Raw genomic sequence first — 20571 nt, forward strand, 5'->3', positions numbered from 1 at the left:
GGGCGTAATGACTACAACCCCTTGGCAGCAAGCGGCAGCGGGTCCCAAGAGCTGCAAGCCGCGGATCAGAATCCCCAGGGGAGCTTTTTCAAAACACTGTTGCCCAGAATTGGCAATCGGTGGTTGCAAACCCTCCCAGGTGACTGAGCTGAAGAGCTGGGGACTCTGTATTTTTAATCTGTTTGAGGTGATCCTGATGAGCAGCCAAGATGGGGGCGGAGGGCACCAGAAGAGAGAAAAAAACTCCGTTGTTAGAGTCCCTCTCCCTGCCTTCAGAGACAACAGTTGGGCCACCAGGGGCTTCTTTTGATAACCCTCTCCCCTCCCCCGTTGGCAGAGCACCTTCCGGTTCAGCAGGGCTTTCCTGTCCAATGTCGGTATGTGGCGGCATTGGTGGGGGAGAGTCCCTCTTCTCCACTAAACCTTCAGCATCCGGCGGCAGGAGCCCTAATCCACGCACCTCTCCAGCCCCGTGCCCCAGGGCACGGCTCGGCACTTAGGAAGCCCACAATAAACGCCAACTATTATTGTGGTTGTTGCCCTCGTGTTACTGAGAAGGAAACCAGCTCCAAGAAACAATATGACTCACCAAAGCCACATGATGCTGGGGGCAGGGCTGGGACGGAGCTCTGGGCTCCTGGGTTCATTCTCTTCCCGATTTCCCAGGTTACGGGACCCCGCCCTTCCCCTCTCCTCCCCGCCCCCCAACCTCTTTTTCTTCCTCTTACAGTCAATATGCAGACTATGCCAGTCAGGAAAGGTCTCATGTAGTTTTCTAAGGCTCTAATGTGTAGGATCTCACCTATTCTCCTCAAATAGCCCAGTGGGATCCTCCCAAAACCCCCTCTAAACTCGCTGCCTCCGAGTTGATTCCCATTCCTAGTGCCCTCTAGGCACTACCAAAAACCAAACTAATTGCCACCAGTCTATTCCAAGTCATGGTGACCCCATGTGTGTCAGAGTAGAACTGTACTTCGTAGGGTTTTCAGTGGCTGATTTTTCAGAAGTAGATCACCAGGCCCTTCTTTCAAGGCACCTCTGGGTGGACTTGAACTTCTAATCTTTCAGTTGGCAGCCGAATACTTAACCATTTGCACCACCCTGGGACTCCTCTAGGCACTACGGGGTAGCTTTTAGCACAAGCTTTGGAGCCTGACTTACTTGGGTTGCCACTTAGTAGCTGGGTGATCTTGAACAAGGTTCTTCATCTCTCTGGGCTCAGTGTTCTCAGCTATAAAATGGGGATGATAATTTACCACAATAGGTTGTGGTGAGGATTAAGCGTGATCATTTTAAGGGTACCAGAGAATGGGCACCAGGCGGCTGGCAGGAAGTACTAGCAGGTGGTGGATATTATTATCTCGGTGGCAGCTCCAATCCTTCTCATTGCCTTCTCCTCACTCCAGACTCTGGCCACCAAAGCCTCCTAAGTGTTTGTCCTCTTGCTGTATTCACCCCCTTCTCTTGCCACAACCCCCTCGCCCAAGTCAGCTGACCCCTGCCTGGCACCTGGCCTCTTCTTTGGTGCCTGGTCCACCTGGAGGTAACGGTGACTGATGATGTGGCCGGAGGCACATGTACCCCTCTCTCCTCCCAGAAATAATGAACGAGAAGTAACCTTTTTCTAGTCCCCATTCCAGATTTCCTTAATTGAAATCAAATATTTGCACACTCTCCAAGACCCATAAGCCTGAATGGCTCACCGAAAAATAAATAAGAGCTTCAGAGCAAAGACACTGAATGTGGGCAGAGGTGGCCTCATCCAACCTCAGAGAAAAAGGCGGTCACTCTTCACCAACCGCACGGGCTGGCTGAGCATCGGGGGGCGTGGGCCAACCGCACGGGCTGGCTGAGCATGGGGGGGTGTGGGCGAGGTGGCCGTCTCCAGGGCAATCATCCCCCGCTTTCCTCAACTGACCTCCACGAAAATCAGTGGGGCACCCGCTGTGTGAAAGGCCCACGAGAAGACATTTGAGGGTGTGAGCCAGTGCTGGGATGGGGGAGAGGTGAAGGGAGGGACGTTCTACTCCCGCCCCGCCCTCAAAGCTTCCCAGCCAGCAGGAAGGGTTCTGTTGCTTCACACCAGGCTGGCCCTCCCTCCAGTTGCCTTCAAGTCAACTTCAACTCCTGGTGACCCCATGTGTGTTAGAGTAGAACTGTGCTCCATAGGGTTTTAATGGTTGGTTTTCCGTAGGTCACCAGGCTTTTCTTCTGAGGCACCTTTGGGCAGAGTTGGAACCTCTAACCTTCCGGTTAGCAGCCGAGCTCATTAGCTGTTTGCACTACCCAGGGACTCCAGTATGGCCCTCAACCAAAAACCCACTGCCATTGAATAGATTCCAACTCATGGCAAACCCATGTGTTACAAAGTAGGACTGCTCCATAGGGTTTTCTTGGCTGTAATCTTTATGGAAGCAGATCTCCAGGCCTTTCTTCTGCAGTGCTGCGGGATGCATTCAAACCACCAACCTTTAGGTTACCAGTCGAGTACAAACTGTTTGTACTAGCCAGGGACCAATATGGCCCTAAACCAGTTAAAAAAAAAAAAAACCTGTTGCCATCTAGTCGATTCCAACTCATAGCAACCGTATAGGACAGAGTAGAACTGCCCTATAGGGTTTCCAAGGAGCAGCTAGTGGATTCAAACTGCCAACCTTTTGGTTAGCAACCTGAGCTCTTAACCACTGCACCACCAGGGCTCCAGTATGGCCCTACCAATCATTAAAATACTGAAATACCTTAAACAGGTAAGGAAGAAGTTGTGCCCAGGAATCCTCTCTCCAAGTCCCACCTCCCTCCAACACTCGCAGTCCTCCCCAGGATCCAGCAAGGAAATGATCAGTGTCAGGCCCTGTGGGGGTTTCCAGAAAGCATTCTGTCAAATGCCCGATGTTAACCATTCTGACCATGACCCCTGGTAAGGGGCATGAAGAACGCAAAAAACTTCTGGGAGTTTCATAAGAGCGACAAGGCCTCAAGAAATGTTTGTTGAATGAAGGGGGGGGACTTGATTCAAGGGGCAGAGGAACCAGGGCAGACCACGGAACCATCCAAGGTCACACGGCTAGGAGGCAGAGGAGCCAGGATAAACTTTTTTCCATGACATTTATAGACAACTTTATCTCCAATTTAAGGAGCCCTGGTGGCACAATGGTTAAGTGCTCGGCTGCTAACCCAAAGGTCAGTGGTTCAAATCCACCAGACGTCTGCTTCCATAAAGATTAAAGCCTTGGAAACCCTATGGCGCAGTTCTACTCTATCCGATAGGGTCACTATGAGTCAGAACCAACATAACAGCAATGTTTTTTTTTTTTTTTTAATCTCCATTTTAATTTTTTTTATTACAACACTGATAGATGCTCACTTAAAAAGGTAAACCACAGAGAAGTTCTGTATGTATTTTCTGCTCTTTGCATTACATCTCACTGGGTCTCCGCAACGTGGGGTCTCTGTGTTTATTGGCAGAATGGCTGGAACGTTCCAGGCCTTAGACCTTGTGTGGTTTCTCACCCTGTCTGAGACCCATAAACATTGCCAAGATTGGCACCACAGACAATAAAAAGTCCTGGTTGTGCGATGAAAGGCGACCTCCACTTCCTGGTGCAGACCCATGCAGTGGTGATTCTCTATGAAAATACCCACTCTCTCCTGGAGCCAGCCAGTTGTCACCAGGATAGTCATTCCCTCCTCAGTGTCACTTTGTTTTGTCTTGTGTTCTGTATCTCATCAATCTCTAAAGAAAAAGCGTCATGCAAAGTAACAAGGATTTCAGGCCCAGCCTGGAGTTGGGATTTCTGGCTGCTCCTTTCACTCTGTGTAGCCTTAGACAAGCCCCTTAGCTTTTCTGGGCCTTTTTCTGCATCTTCAAAATGGCAGCAAGACCTCCCACTGAATAGGGTTCCAGTCTCTTGAGCTCTACCCTAGCGACTGGCCACTCTGCTGACCCACATGATGGCCCAGATTCACTGTCTTTCCACTTCTGTCACCCATCAACTGGCCAACTGTGTCCCTGAGCCTACAGTCCACAGTCCTCAGAGACTCGGCTTGGCCCGGCCACCACCACCCCCACCCCCTCTCCAGCGCCAGGTCAGTTTCTAGTGGCTGCCTGGCTGCATATGGACTGGCCACACTTTCATCAGGTGCCCCCCAGGTCCTAGCAGCTCTGGAGTCATATGACTACAACCTGATTTAAAACGTTCTAGTATGTCCAGTGGGTTTTTAGTGGGTAGTATGTTCGACTCTGTCCTACAGGGTCGCTATGAGTCGGAATTGACTTGACGGCACTGGGTTTTGGGTTAGTATGTTCTAGAAGCCTCATGGTCAAGTTTCCTTTTGGGTTAGTATGTTCTAGAAGCCTCATGGTCAAGTTTCCTTTCAAAAGCCAGCAAACCTCTAAACAAAACAAAAAAGCAAACTCTCTGCCATCTAGTTGATTCCGACTCCTAGCAACCCTATAGGAGAGAGTAGAACTGCCCCATAGGGTTTCCAAGGCTGTCATCTTTATGGAAGCAGACTGCCACATCTTCCTCCCACAGAGTGGCTGGTGGATTCGAACTGCGGACCTTACTGTTAGCAGCCAAGCACTTAACCACTGCATTACCAGGGCTCCTAAACCTCTAACGGTCACCCTAAAATTATTCACTTTTTTCTTCATGGGATCAATGGATTTAAAATAAATCACTAAAGTCTACATGGCCCTTTCCCAGAAGATAAATGTTACATATTGCAATAGAAAGAATATGTAACATTTGCAAAATTCCTTTTAAAATCTCTGTCCAAAACTAAGCTTGTGTTCTGTTTAATGTTGCTACCGAAGAACCGCCAGGGGGCTGGCTCAAATGTGGTGGTGGCAATACGTCTGGATCTCAACCCATCAAACATGCCCCTCATCAGGCAGACACCCTTCCAGGCAGACATCTATTTACAGGCTAAACCCTCTATGTCTGTGGCCCAGTCCTCAACCCCACCCATCCAGAGAGGAGTCTAGACTTGCTCAGATGAGGGTGGGGATGGGGAAGAATTCACAAAGAGAAACTAGAACCAGTGAGGAGACCTACTGAAGTTGAGTTAAACCTTCTTGGGGTAAAGAGGAAAGACGTGGAGAGTTAACCCTCTGGCTCATCTTTTGCTGACCTGAAAGTTCTGCCTTTGTTTTAAAACAAACAACATCAGGTCTCACCCATATGCCAAAACCCCTCATTACGGCAAATCTTCAAAATGAATCTGGTGATGAGGGAATGTAGCATGGATCAAGGATCGTGAATCTAGAACCTAGGAGACTATTCTTTGTTGAGCTGTGAGCTTATACTAGGGAGAAGGGAGACAGCTGCTGGAATGGTTTATTTCTTCAAACGTCAGTAAGGAAAGCAGTGGAGCTTCTCTCAGCTTCCCCACCTCTCCTGCTACAGCCAATCACAGAAGAGGAAACAGTAGCTTGAAAATGTTCCCCAAGTGTGCACATGTGAACACGTGTGTCCTTGTGTGTGCATGCACATATATGTATACCTGGCCCCTTTTGCTACCAGCCATCTTAGGGAATTAAACGCCAGGGTAAGGGGAATTGCTGGGAATGCAAACTGTGCAGCTACTTTGGAAAGCAGCCTGGCAGTTCCTCAAAACATGCAACATAAAACTATCATAAACCAAAAAACCAAACCCACTGCTCTTGACTAGCTTCTGACTCACAGCAACCCTATAGGACAGAACGGAACTGCCCCATAGAGTTTCCGAGGCTATAATCTTTACAGAAGCAGACTGCCACACCTTTCTCCCGCAGAGCAGCTGGGGGGTTCCAACCGCCAACCTTTCAGTTAGCAGCCGAGCACTTAACCACTGTGCCACCAGTGCTCCTAAAAGTACCATACAACTCAGCAATTCCACTCCTAGGTATCTACCCAGGAGAAGCAAAAGCCTATGCCCACACCAAAACTTGCACAAAAATATTCATAAATACAGTTCAAAATAGCCCCAAACTGGAAACCACCAAAATGCTCATCAATGGCGAATGGATAAACATAACGTGGCATATCCACACAGTGCGATATGGTTCAGGAATAAAAGGGAACAAATTACTGATACACTTAACAACAAGAATGAACCTTAAAAACACTGTGCTCAGTAGACGCAGCCAGACACAAGAGACTACATATTGTATGATTCCATTTATATGAAATATCCAGAAAAGGCAAATCTATAGAGACAGAAAGTAGATTCACGGTTGCCTGGGGCTGGGAGTGGGAACACAGATTAATTGTAAATGGATGCCAGGATCTTACTGGGGTGATGAAAACGTTCTAAAACTGCATCACGTTCATGGCTGCACCACTTGGTAAAGTTACTAAAAATCACGGAATTATGCACTTGAAATGGGTGGGTTTTATGATACATTAAATATACTTGCATTAGTTTCCTACTGCTGCTGTAACCCATTACCACAAAGTTAGTGGCTTACGCAACACAAATTGATTATCTTACAGTTTTGGAGGTCACAAGTCTGAAATCAGGGTGTCCTCTGGGCTGCACTCTCTCCAGAGGCTCTAAGCCAGAGTCCATTTCCTTGCCTTTCCCAGCTTCTAGAGTTCGCCCACATTCCTTGGCTCCTGGCCCCTTCCTCCATCTTCAAAGCCAGAAGCACAGCATCTCCACGTCTCTGACTCTGACCTCTCTTCTGTCCACACCTCTCCTTCTCTGACTCTGTTCCCCTGCCTCCCTCCTATAAGAACCGTTATAATTACTATAATTACATCGGGTCCACCAGGATAATGCAGGACAGTCTCACTATCGCAACAACTTTAACTTAATCACGTCTGCAAAGTCCCCTTTGTCATGCAAAACACCGGCTGATTTCTGTTTTCAACATGGGTATGTTTTTGTTGTAAAACAAAAAACACGTCCAGTCGATTCTGACTCATAGTGACCCTATAGGACAGAGTAGAACTGCCCCACGGTTTCCAAGGAGCGCCTCGTGAATTCAAACTGCTGACCTTTTGGTTAGCGGCCGTAGCTCTTAACCACCATACCATCAGAGTTTCCTTTTTGTTAAGCTGTCTCAAATCTCTTTAGGAAAGAGGCATTTATCATTATAAATAAACGATAAAGAAAGGAGGTAATAAGGACAATGTGTTGAGACAATGCTCTGGACCTCTGTCGCCTTTCAAAAGTATTGATCTGAATTAAACTCATCCAGTTTGATCTTGGATACTGGATTTCAGGCTCCTGAAGGACAGGTCCGTGTCTCCTTCATCTCAGTATCTCCAGCAGCTATCACAGTGCCTGGGACATATTCCTGTGGCTGTCGAGTTGATTCTCACAGCAACCCCGCAGAACACGGCAGAACTGCCCCATAGGGTTTCCAAGGAGTGGCTGGTGGATTCCAGCTGCCAACCTTTTGGTTAGCAGCCGTAGCTCTTAACCATTACGCCACCAAGGCTTCTCAATTAGGTGCTCATTAAATACCTGTGGAAAACTGAGGTAATTAGCGAAACCTTTCTGAGTTTGGTTCACAGGACGACAAGCAGGGATATCACTCACTCCTTGACAAGTGACAAAGGGGCATTTGTCACCCCCACCAATCCATTCTTCGTATTGTGCCAGATCTTTTAAAAATGTAAATCAGGAACATGGTTTGCGGGGACTTCTAAGTCAATTGGCAAAATAATTCTATCATGAAATCATTCTGCATCCCACTTTGAAATGTGGCGTCTGGGGTCTTAAATGCTAACAAGCGGCCACCTAAGATGCATCAATTGGTCTCAATCCACCTGGAGCAAAGGAGAATGAAGAACACCAAGGTCACATGACAACTAAGAGCCCAAGAGACAGAAAGGGCCACATGAACCAGAGACCTACATCATCCTGAGACCAGAAGAACTAGTTGGTGCCCGGCCACAATCGATGACTGCCCTGACAGGGAGCACAGCAGAGGACCCCTGAGGGAGCAGGAGATCAGTGGGATGCAGACCCCAAATTCTCATAAAAAGACCAAACTTAATGGTCTGACTGAGACTAGAGGAATCCTGGCGGCCATGGTCCCCAGACCTTCTGTTGGCACAGGACAGGAACCATGCCCGAAGACAACTCATCAGACATGAAAGGGACTGGTCAGCGGGGGGGAGAGAGATGCTGATGAAGAGTGAGCTAATTATATCAGGTGGACACTTGAGATTGTGTTGGCAACTCTAGTCTGGAGGGGGGATGGGAGGATAGAGAGAGAGGGAAGCCGGCAAAATTCTCACGAAAGGAGAGACTGAAAGGGCTGACTCAAGAGGGGGAGAGCAAGTGGGAGTACGGAGTAAGATGTATGTAAACTTATATGTGACAGACTGATTGGATTTGTAAACGTTCACTTGAAGCTTAATAAAAGTTAATAAAAAAAAAAAATGTAAATCAGATCACTGCCACCCTCTGCTCAAAACCTTCAGTGACTTCCTGTTGTCATTTAAGAACTACACTAAACCCACTCTGCTCTTCCATGGTCCTGAGCACCAGCCCCTGCCTTCCTCTGAGCTCACAGCCGCCCTCTGCCCTTCCTCCCTGGGTGGCAGTCCCATCTGCTTCTTTCTGTTCCCCAGAAAATGAGGCCCTTCCAGCTGTGGTACATGCTGCCCAGTTGGGTGATGTTGTCTCTGGATCTTCACAAAGCAGGCTCCTTCCTCAGTTTAAATCTCTCTCTCTGGCCATCTTTCTTGCAGCTCTCGCCGTCCATCGTGACACCCATTCTTACCTTTCAAAGCCTTCCTGTCAATGTGCACGGGGTAATGCGCAGTTCACATGACTATTAGGTCTGCCCACCGCCCAGAAAGCAGGGAGAACATCTGTTCATGAACCTCGGCTCCCTGGAGCCTGGCCCGATGCCTGGCATTTGTAAGTGCTCAGAAAACGTGTGTAGAATGAACCCAGGCTGGCTATCCATCATTTGACCAATATTTACTGAGCATACACTAAGTACAGGTGGGTATTGCACTAAGAACACAGTGGAGGGCAAAAGAGATACAACCTCTGTCGTCATGGGGTTTTCATTTCAACACCTAGGCTAGGGCTGCCTTTAAACCATGCCTTGTTCTTTACTCATTCATCCATCCATTCATGTATGCATATATATCTATAAGATAGAGATATACAGATAGAGAAAACAAGCATTGATTGAACACCTACTTTGTGCTATATATAGAATGTCTATATATAAAACATGCCTATGTATATGTGTACGTATAAAATAAACATTTATTGAACACCTACTATGTGCTAGATGTGAAGCATGCTTATAGATATAAAACATCTCTAAATATAAAGAAGCCTTGGTGGTGCAATGGTTAAGTACTCAGCTGCTAACCAAAAGGTTGGCCCACCAGCCACTCCACAAGAGAAAAGACCTAGCGTTCTGCCCCATAAAAGATAACAGCCTACAAAACCCTATTGGGCAGTTCCACCCTGTCCTATAGGATAGCTGTGAGGTGGAATCGACTCAACAGCAACAACATATATAAAGTATGCGTATGTATATATGTTGGAAACCCTTGTGGCGGGGTGGTTAATTGCCACAGCTGATAACCAAAACGTCGGCAGTTCAGATTCACACTCTTTGGAAACTATATAGGGCAGTTCTACTCTGTCCTGTAGGGTTGCCATGAGTCGGAAGCAACTTGACAGCCGCGAGTTTGGTTTTTTTTGGACGTGTATATTATGTGTGTTTTTATATATATAAAACAAGCATTTGCTTATCACAACTATGTTACATATATGAAACATGTACAGATATATAAAACGTTTACATAAATAACATGCATATAGACATATACATGTACATATGTATGTATATAAAACACATGTTTATTGAACACCTACTTTGTGCCCACACTGTGCTAGGCACTGGGGAGAGCACAGCCTAGCAGAAGAAAACACTACTTCGTATACTGAGAAGTCCCCCAAAATTGATGATGATTAGGCAAAGAGGTGCCCCTCGGTAGCTTTATTTAGGGCCTCCTTTTGCCATCAAGTCAATTCCGACTCATCACACCCTAGAGGACAGAGCAGACCTGCCCTATAGGGTTTCCAAGGCTGTTAAATCTTTACAGACACAGACTGCCCCATCTTTCTCCTGCGGAGCAGCTGGTGGATTTGAACCACCAACCTTTCAGTTAGCAACTGAGTGCTTAACCACCGTGCCACCAGGGTTACCTCCAGAACATCCAAACCCCCCAAGAAACAAACAAACCCGATGTTGTCGAGTTGATTCTGACTCATAGAAACCCTATAGGACAAGGCAGAACTGCCCCACAGAGTTTCCAAGGAGTGGCTGGTGGATTCAAACTGCCGACCTTTTGGTTCACAGCCAAGCTCTTAACCGCCGTGCCACCAGGGCTCCCCTCCAGAAGATAGGGGTGAGCTAATAGAGGTTATGCAGGCCTTTGGTATTTCGAACCTGCAAGTAGAAGAAGAAGCATTGGTGGCACAAGAGTTAAACCCTCGGTGGCTAACCAAAAGGTTGGCGGTTCCATCTACCCAGCAGTGCCATGGAAAAAGGGTCTAGAGATCTGATCCCGTAAAGATTACAGCCTAGAAAACCCTATGGGGGCAGTTCTACTCTGTCACATGGGGTCAGTATAAGTCGGCTTGATGGCACCTAACAACAAGAAGTAGCACGGAAGCAGAGTTCTGGTTGCTCCCTCCCCCCACGATGATAAGGGGCAGGCTGGCCCTGAGCCTGCTGTGCTGGCCTTGCTGAGGGAGTGACTTGGAGTGGCTCCCTAAGGACCTATTTAGGTGACTGCCAAAATCCAAGACTGTCTGGCTTTGGGGACTAACTTAATTTGGGTTCTTTTTAAAATAATCAATGAGATGGAAATTTCAGGGCACCAATGGACTTAGATCAGTATAGATATAAAACTTCTCTTTTTCCTTATAATTACCCGGGGAGGGGGTGCCAAGTCGATGGAGCTAGAAGCATTTTTCCTCTGTACCCTGATTCCCTCCCTCATCTACAACTTATCCAGGTCCTCTTGCAGGGATTTGTCATTCTTTTAGCCCCCTCTCCTCTCTTTCCTCCCCCTAGTCCCCCTCCTCTGCTCTCTCCTTAAATTATGAAGCCAAAATGAGGAGGAACCTTTCAGTTAATTTTTGCTTGGACAGGGCTGCTCAGGGCTTCTTGGGTGACGGGGACCCAGAAAGGCCACTGACATGAGCCCAACATGCTGGCCACATCCTACACTAGCTTTTTTTTTTTTTTTTAAATAACTTTATTGAGATACATGATAGACAGAATAATGGTCCCCCATTTTTTTAAAGATGTCTACTTCCGAATCCCTCAAACCTGTGACTATGGTATCTTACAGATGTTCGTTGCAGCACTATTCACAATAGCCAATGAGTGAAAATAATGTAGATGTTCATCAGCAGATGAATGGATAAACAAACTGTGGTATATACATACAGTGGAATATTACTCAGCCATAAAGAGAAATGAAGTCCTGATACATACTACAACATGGATGAACCTTGAAAACATTACAGTGAGTGAAATAAATCAGTCACAAAATGATCCCACTTATATGAAATAGGCAAACGTATAGAGACCAAAGTTGAAGACAGGTTACTGGGGCAGGAGTGTGGGGGTAAAGGGGGGTCATTTCTAGAGAGCACTGAGCTTCTGTTAAGGAGGATGGAATAATCTGGAAACAGTATAGTGGTTGCGCAACATGAAGAACGTAATTAACATTACTGAATTGTATATGCAAAATGATGTTGACTTGGCAAATACTTTGTTATATTTTTACCATAATAAAAAAATAGACCCATAAGGATTATAAATAGAAGAAAAGAATGACAGAGGAAACAGAGAAGTAAACAAATGGAACCTGAGGGTTGGTTATAGCTGCTGTGGTTAAGCATAAATTTGGCGCTGAGCTTCCTGGCAGCCAGGGTAGAAAGGAACACGGGGTTAGGAAGAAGAGCAACTTTCCTTAAGAGTAACCTGCTTTCCCTGGCTGTCCCTAAATTCTAAAACACCATGACAGGGTCTAATCTGGGTAAGCAAGGCTGGGTGGGTAGGGAAGGGTAACCTTCGATTTGAAAAAAAAAAAAAAAACCCCTTGCTGTCGAGTCAGTTCCAACTCAAAGCGACCAGATAGGGCAGAGAACTGCCCCAAAGGGTTTCCAGGGAGCAACTGGTAGATTTGAACTGCTGACCTTTTGGTGAGCAGCTCTAGCTCCTAACCACTGTGCTACCAGGGCATCAACCTTGGATAAGGGTTCCTCTAATTCCTCTTATTCATTCCAGAACGCAACATCTTCCCTTCCAAATGTGTTTCTAATCTCTGTCTGCTAGTTAAGTAGCTGCAGTAGACTCAGCTCCAACTCATGGCAACCTCATGTGTTTCAGTGCAGAACTGTGCTCCACAGGGTATTCAATGGCTGATTTCTCAGAAGCAGATCACCAGGCCTTTCTTCCTAGGCATCTCTGGGTGGACTCAAACCTCCAACCTTTCACTTAGCAGCCAAGCATTTTAACTGTTTGTACCACCCAGGGACTCCAAGCCAGAAATTGGCTTTTCTTGATAACTCTATCTTCGTTACCCTCTCCCTCCCCATCAACCTTCACACACATTAAATTACTCACAAATTCTATCAATTCCACCTCCAAAGCAATTCTCCAATCCATCCCTTCCTTTCAATCTCCTTAATACCCCACCTGAGAAACAATCCCCTAAAGGGGTCCCTGCCTCCAGCCTGGTTCTCCTCCACAACGCCACCACAGTGATTTTTCAAAGAAGTTGTACATCATCACTCTTCCGCTTACAAAGTTCTCATGAATGGACTCGCTGCATCCTTTTCCAGTTGGGTAGCAGCCATTTGGTTTGGGGAGAACTGACCACATCTCCAACCTTATGGGTGGCCCCTGACTGGCCTAAGGCAAGCAGTGTGCAACAGTGATCAGTTCAAGGAAGAAGGAATCCAGGCCTAAGCCAATCAGCACATGGCATTCTCCTGGCCACAGCGACTGGTTCAAGGGTGGGCACATGACCTAAGAAGGTCCAATAAGAACTGATGAAGGGAAGTTCTCTCTTTTCCTCTGGACAGTGGAGCTTGTACATGTGATGCCTCGAACTGCTGAAGTCAACTTACCATCACCAGGGAAGAGCAGAACCGAGAGGAGCAGAGAAATGAGCCAGAGCCCACATCGAACTTCACCTAAAGCCTGTCCTGCCCCTGGATGTTTTGGGTACATGTGTTCATTAATTCCCTTTCCTAGTTAAGCCAGTTTGCATTGCAATTACCGTTATCAGCAACCAAAAGAACATACATTCACCACTGTCTGAAAATAAGGTATTAACTCCTTAGAATGGCATACAACAGAGGTCGGCAAACTACAGCCTGTAGACTAAGGCAGATCCACCACCTGTTTTTGTAAATAAAGTTTTATTAAAACACAGTCAGGCTCATTCATTCACATATTGCCTGTGATTGCTACAATTGCAGAGTTGAGTAGTAGTAACGGAGACCATAGGGTCCCCAAAGTCTATAAACAGTTACTATCTAGTCCTTTACAGAAAAAGTCTGCTGGTTGCTGGCAAACAACGTCGTCTGTGTTTTGGCTTCTGTCTTCCCTTCCACGTTGACTGTTTTCGTTATCTAGTACTGCTGTAACAGAAATACCACCAGTGGGTGGCTTTAAGGAAAAGAAATTCATTTTCTCATAGTTCTGGAGGCTGAAAGTTCAAATCAGGGCCTTGACCATCTTAGTTCCTTCTGTGAGCCTCTCTCCTAGTTTCTGGTGTCTGCCAAAAATCCCGGGTTCCTTTGCTTGTAGAGAATTCTCACACGGCATCTGTTGTCCCCCCCCACCCCCCCCCCACCCCCCCGGTGTATCCTCTGTGTCTAATATGCTCTTTTTATAACTCAAAAGCAATTGTATTTAGAGCCCACTCCACTCCGGTTTAATCTCATTAGCATAACAAAGAAAATTCTATTTCCAAACAGAATTATAGCCACAGGTTAGGGGTTAGGATCCCAACACATATTTTGGGGGGGCACATTTTAACTCATGTCTTAGTGCTCCTATAACAGAAATACCACAAGTGGTGGCTTTAACAAACTGACATGTATTTTCTCACAGTTCCTAAACTCGGGCTAGAAGTCCGAATTCAGGGCACCAGCTCTAGGGAAAGGCTCGCTCTCTGTCTGCTCTAGGGGAAGGTCCTTGTCTCTTTTCAGCTTCTATTCCTTGGCAATCATGTATCTTCCCCTCCTACTGCACTTGCCTGCCTGCTTGCTTGCTTAATTTGCTCTTTTATATCTCAAAAGAGATTAATACACCCTACACTAATATTGTCTTGTTAATATAATAAAGATAACTCATTCTCAGAACGGATTATAAGCACAGGTATAAAAAAAAAAAAAACCGATGCCAGCGAGTTGATTCTGACTCATAGCAACCCTACAGTGACCTATAGGACAGAGTAGAACTGACCCATAGGGTTTCCAAGGTTGTAATCTTTATGGAAACCCTGGTGGTGTAGTGGTTAAGTGCTACGGCTGCTAACCAAAGGGTCAGCAGTTTGAATCCACCAGACGCTCCTTGGAAATTCTATGGGGCAGTTCTACTCCATCTTATAGGATCGCTATGAGCCGGAATCGACTCGATGGCACTGGGTAATCTTTATGGATGCAGACTGCCACATCTTTCTCCTGCAGAGCGGCTGGTGGGTTCAAACTGCTGATCTCTCGGTTAGCAGCTGAGCACTAAACCACTGCACCACCTGGACTCTCCAGCCATAAACATAGGGATTAGGATTTACAACACATATTTGGAGGGACACAATTCAATCCGTAACACTGACAATCCACCGCCCTCTGCCTCCCCATTCACTGTGTCACCTGCCACCTCCCGTGTGATGATACTGGCCCTCCTCAGGCATACCCTCTTCTCTACCCATTTTACCTAGCTAACTCCTTGCATCCTACTAACCTCTGCTTGGGCATCACCTCCTCTATGTGGGTCCCTATTGGGCTTAGGGAGAAAACTTGGTGGTGTAGTGGTTAAGAGCTACAGCTCCTAACCAAAAGGTTGGCAGTTCAAATCCACCAGGCGATACTTGGAAACCATATGGGGCAGTTCTACTTTGTCCTATAGGGTCGCTATGAGTCGGAATCCACTTGACAGCAACAGGCTTGGTTTTTTTTGTTTTATATTGGGGTTAGGAGGAGCCCTGGTGGCACAATTGTTAAATGCTTGACTGCTAACTGAAAGGTCAGTGGTCAAGAGAAAGATGTGGCAGTCTACTTCCTTAAAATTTTAGCCTTGGACACCTATGGGGCACTTCGACTCTGTCCTATACAGTCGCTACGAGTTGCAATCTACTTGCCAGTGATGGGTTTGGTTTATTGGGGTTAGAAGTCCCTTGTGTAACCATAGCACCTTTGCCTCCTCCTATGCTCCTACCAGGAGTCCCTGGATGGTTCAGTTAAGTGCTTTACTAACTGCAAGGTTAGTGGTTCAAACCTATCCAGAGGTATCTTGGAAGAAAGGCCTGGCAATCTGTTTCCAAAAGGCCACAATCTCAAAAACCCTATGGAATGCAGTACTACTCTCAACACATGGGGTTGCCAGGAGTCAAAACTGACTCAACGGCAACTGCTTTGGGTTTTTTTTTGTTTTATGCTCCCACCATGCTGGACAGAATTTTCAGATTTTGTACCTGTCTCTACCTCTGGCCTGTATGCCCCTTAAAGGCTGAAACTATAACTTCTTAATCTCTGTATCCCTGTGCTTAGCACAATGCCTGACACACAGCAGGTGGCTCGATGTTTACTGAAATGGAACGGCAGTAGACTGGGTTTCCGGGTAATGGAGTCAGGCTGGGTGGGTGTCTGCCTCAGAAAAAGGCAGGAATAGGAGATACAGGAGCACCAAAGCAAGCTCCCCGCCATCTCACCATGTTGCCAAGGCTCATATTAGGGGCAGAATGCCTCCCTATGATCCCAGTGTACATGCTAGTCAAGGTTTCAGTTACAGGAAACAGAAACCAGCTATATGACCACTTTATGGAAAAAAGGGATCTGATGGGAAGATAACTGGAAGCTCCCAGTATCAACATGCAGGCTGGAAGAAACACAGCCAGAGAGCTCCTTGGAAGAGTGAGTGGATGGCGAGACTTCATCTCACATACTTCGGACATGTTATCAGGAGGGATCACTCCCTGGAGAAGGACATCATTCTCGGTAAAGCAGAGGGTCAGCGAAAAAGAAGACCCTCAAGAAGATGGATTGACATAGTGGCTGTAACAACGGGCTCAAGCATAACGACATTTGTGAAGATGGAGCAGGACCAGGTAATGTTTCATTCTATTGTATATAGATAGGGTCGCTATGAGTTAGAACCAACTCAACGGCACCTAACAACAACAACAGAACCAACAGGCAGGCTGGAGAACCAGGCTTGGAAAAAGGACCCGGGAAGACTGGACAGAGGGAAAATGTGGCCAAGGTCATGCCCAGGACGTCTGCTTAGGACGCTCATTGCCCTTGACTCTGAGTAGCCTCTAACTGCCATCTTTGTGGTGCCCATGTGGCCAAGCTGAGGTCAGACCCCCGGACCCTAGTAGCCAGGAGGCAGGGAGAAAAAAAATGTCTGGTCCACCTCCGCTTCCATTTTGGGCGGTGGGGCTTGGCTTCCCTCCAGGACACACACTGGGAAACCCCCAAACAGGAAGGTGGGGGAATTCTGGGCAGCTCAAATATAGAAAATGCCCCTGAACACCCCAACCCACCACACTGCAGAAATATGTGAGTGCAGGCCCATGACCCCTGTGGCCCCATAACTCAGCCCTACAGAATGTACTCAGGGGCTTCCAGGGGGCGGAAGTGGGGGAGAGGCCCCTGCGTGTCTACACAGCCCCAGAGCCAAGTGTGAATAAAGGAAGTGTTTCTTCACCTCACCACAGAGAGCAAGTGTCAAGGAGAATTTCAAGCATCTGCTATTGCAAAACATCCAGAGTAGTAGCAAAAGGTTATTTCCAGAAACATCCCTCTCCCTCCCCAGCCCCAGAAAAACATTTAGCGTCAGCTACATTCTGTATAACTTAATCGCTGTTATCTGACGTTGCTTCATTCATTCCATTCTGCAAACTGACCCCAGACCCAGATGTGCTGGGTACTGGGTTACAGAGATGAATCAGACACTATTCCTGACCTCCAGAAGTTCAGTCTGCTGCTCGGCTGAGGGCTGGCGATCATGGTCTCGAGGGACATCTAGCTCAACCACATAACATAGTTTATGAAGAAAATGTTCTACGTCCTACTTTGGTGAGTAGCATCTGGGGTCTCAAAAGCTGGTGAGCGGCCATCTAAAATAGGATACTCCACTGGTCTCACCCCGTCTGCAGCAAGGGAGAGAGAAGAAAACCAAAGACACAAGGGAAAGATTAGTCCAAAAGGACTAAGGACTAATGGACCACAACTACCACAGCCTCCACCAGACTGAGTCCAGCACAACTAGATGGTGTCTGGCTACCATCACCGACTGCTGTGACAGGGATCACAATAGAGGGTCCCAGGCAGAGCTGAAGAAAAATGTAGAACAAAATTCTAATTTACAAAAAAAGACCAGACCTACTGGTCTGACAGAAACTAGAAAAACCCCAGGAGCATGGCCCCTGGACACCTTTTTTTTTTTTTTTTAATTAATTTTTATTGTGCTTTAAATGAAAGTTTACAAATCAGGTCAGTCTCTCATACAAAAATTTACATACACCTTGCTATACACTCCTAATAGCTCTCCCTCTGATGAGATAGCACAGTCCTTCCTCCACTCTCTCCTCGTGTCCACTTGGGTAGCTTCTGGGCCCCTCTGCCCTCTCATCTCTGCTCCAGACAGGAGATGCCAACATAGTCTTATGTGACCACTTGATCCAAGAAGCTTGTTCTTCACCAGTATCATTTTCCATCCCCTATTCCAGTCCAATCCCTGTCTGAAGAGTTGGCTTTGGGAATGGTTCCTGCCTGGGGTAACAGAAGGTCTGGGGTCCATGGCCTCCAGGGTCCCTCCAGTCCCAGTCTGACCATTAAGTCTGGTCTTTTTATGAGAATTTGGGGTCTGCATCCCCTGCTCTCCTGCTCCCTCAGGGTTTCTCTGTGGAGTTCCCTGTCAGGGCAGTCATCAGTTGTGGCTAGGTACCATCCAGCTCTTCTAGTCTCAGGCTGATGTAGTCTTAGTTTATGTGGTCCTTTTTGTCTCTTAGGCTCATAATTATTTTGTGTCTTTGGTGTTCTTCATTCTTCCTTGTTCCAGGCGGATTGAGACCAATTGATGCATCTTAGATGGCCACTTGCTAGCATTTAAGGCCCCAGACGCCACTCCCTGGACACCCTTTTAACTCAGTACTGAAGTCACTCCTGAGGCTCACCCTTCAGCCAAAGATTTGACAGGCCCATAAAACAATACACACAGCTCATGTATACGAGACTAAATGGATGCACCAGCCCAGGAGCAAGGAGAAGAAGACAGAAAGGGACAGGAAAGCTGGACAAATGGAAATGGGGAACACAAAGTCGAGAAGGGGAGAATGTTGACACGTCAGAGGATTGGCACCCAATGTCACAAAACAATGTGCGTATTAATTGTTTAATGAGGAACTAATTTGTTCTGTCAACCTTCATCTAAAGCACAATAAAACATACATACATACATACCAACACACACACACACATACACACACACACACAAATAAGTTCAGCCTGCTGAAAGAGGGGCTCTGGGGATGGCAATTGTAGTGGAGGGTTGAGAGGCTGATGGTGTGAACATGCTCTTCAGACATCTCTGAGGATTACTCCACACCCCCTCCCCAATGAGTCACCCCCTTAGTCAGCCACCAGCCTTAGAACTGGGGTCCCAAGAACTGGGGCTGGGTGCCCAAATCTGTATCCTATTAGGAAGAGCTGCTGGCTACTGAGTTGACTAAAAAATTCAACCCTTGGGCAGTCAGTTTCCCTGAGTAGGGGGACATGGCAGAGGCTGATGTGGGCACTCTAGGGCAGACCTAGCTCTTGGCAACAGTTGGTCCTCAGGAAACAGGGAGGTGGAGCTTGTCCTACTGTACACTCCACAATTCATAGCACCAACATCTAACATTTGCGCCACACCTCCAGTCTGTAAGACACGTTTACACCCATTTGCTCACTCATCATTCACTCACTAAGCACCTGCTACGTGTGAGGCATTCTCCTTAGATCCAGAAAGAAAAAGAGTAATAAAAAGCAGCCCCTGCCCTTTTGGATGCCACTTCCTCTAGGAAGCCCTCCTTGATCCCTCAGGCCAGGTTTGATGCTCCCCACAGGCTACAGCCCCCCACCCACCAAAAAAAAAAACAAACCAAACCCATGGCCATCGAGTTGATTTTGACTCATAGCAACTTTACAGGACAGAGCAGAACTGCCCCATAGGGTTTCCAAGGAGCACCTGGTGGATTTGAACTGCCAACCTTTTGGTTAGCAGCTGTAGGTCTTAACCACTATGCCACCAGGGTTTCTAGCCCCCAGGGTTTCCAGACCCCCAGGCTTCCCTAAACTGCAGTATCCCATGTCATCACTGTCTGTCTGTCTCTCAATCTAAATGCTTGGGGAGAGATGGGCTCGTCCACCCCGTGCACCCCTGCCCCTCAGGGCCTGGCACAGTGTCTGGTATATGGGGGAAATGGGATGGATGTTTTGGGTAAGCACCAACGGGAACACCTGGGGGGAGGGAGGCGTCATCAGGGAACCTGAAACGAAGTGGGAAAGGGCAGGGAAGATTCTGGCTTTACCATTCTCTCCTCATTTTATAGGTTAGGACACCTGTCCCAGAGAGCTTGCGTGACCTGCCAAGACGGTACCGATAGTAAGATTAGCTGTGCCTCTAATCTCACTGTCCTCATACCAACATCCATACCGGCTCTCCGCACCGCAGCCAGCTTTTAGCTCTCCCCCGCCCCCACCAGAACCACAGAGTTCCATCAGCTCTCCAGTGATCAACTTAGTGCTGGGGACCCAAAGTGCTCCGTATCCTCCCCTGGGATGGAAGCCCATGATTAAAACAAAGACATGGATTCCCAGTGATAGAATTTCAGGTCCTCATTTATTTATTAAATAAACATTTACTGAGTGCCCACTGTATGCTCTATTCTAAGGGCAGGGTTACAGGAGTGAACACAAGCAGAAATCGCTGCCCTGCAAGGTATGACCACGAAATGGTGTTATGAAAAAGCAGTTTCCCTTTGGTGAACGAATGACGAAACAAAGTGCAGGTAATGTCAGTGATCTATTGAAAATGTAACTTAAACTTGACTGAGCGCATGTGGTCTGTTGTGGGAGGGAGGAGACCACACATCCTCACCCCCAAATCCAGAATACCAAACCAGTTGCTGTCCAGGCAATTCCAACTCATGACAACCCCATGTGCGTCAGAGTACAGCTATGCTCCACAGGATTTTCAATGGCTGATTTTTTGGAAGTAGATGGCCAGGTCTTTCCTTCAAGGCACCTCTGGGTGAACTTGAACCTCTAACCTTTCGCTAGCAGCCAAACGCATTAACTCTTTGCACC

The 20571-nt window shown here is 47.1% G+C and overlaps 1 protein-coding gene across 6 annotated transcripts in view; it reads right to left on the reverse strand.

Moving 5' to 3' along the window:
* The window catches only part of CYRIB (CYFIP related Rac1 interactor B), a 181156-nt gene that overhangs the window by 134069 nt on the left and 26516 nt on the right, over positions 1-20571 (reverse strand). The window contains exon 1 of one of the 6 annotated variants that reach the window (XM_064268093.1): positions 17186-17204. The exons of 3 other annotated variants lie outside the window; for them this stretch is intronic. The gene's annotated coding sequence lies outside the window, so the exon portion shown is untranslated. Of the gene's footprint in view, positions 1-342; positions 604-17185; positions 17205-20571 lie in introns of those variants that run through there. 2 more of the 6 variants (XM_064268097.1, XM_023545999.2) reach the window with 2 other exon arrangements.

Source organism: Loxodonta africana, chromosome 14 (genome assembly GCF_030014295.1).
Source record: "Loxodonta africana isolate mLoxAfr1 chromosome 14, mLoxAfr1.hap2, whole genome shotgun sequence".
Classification (NCBI taxonomy): Eukaryota; Metazoa; Chordata; class Mammalia; order Proboscidea; family Elephantidae; genus Loxodonta; species Loxodonta africana.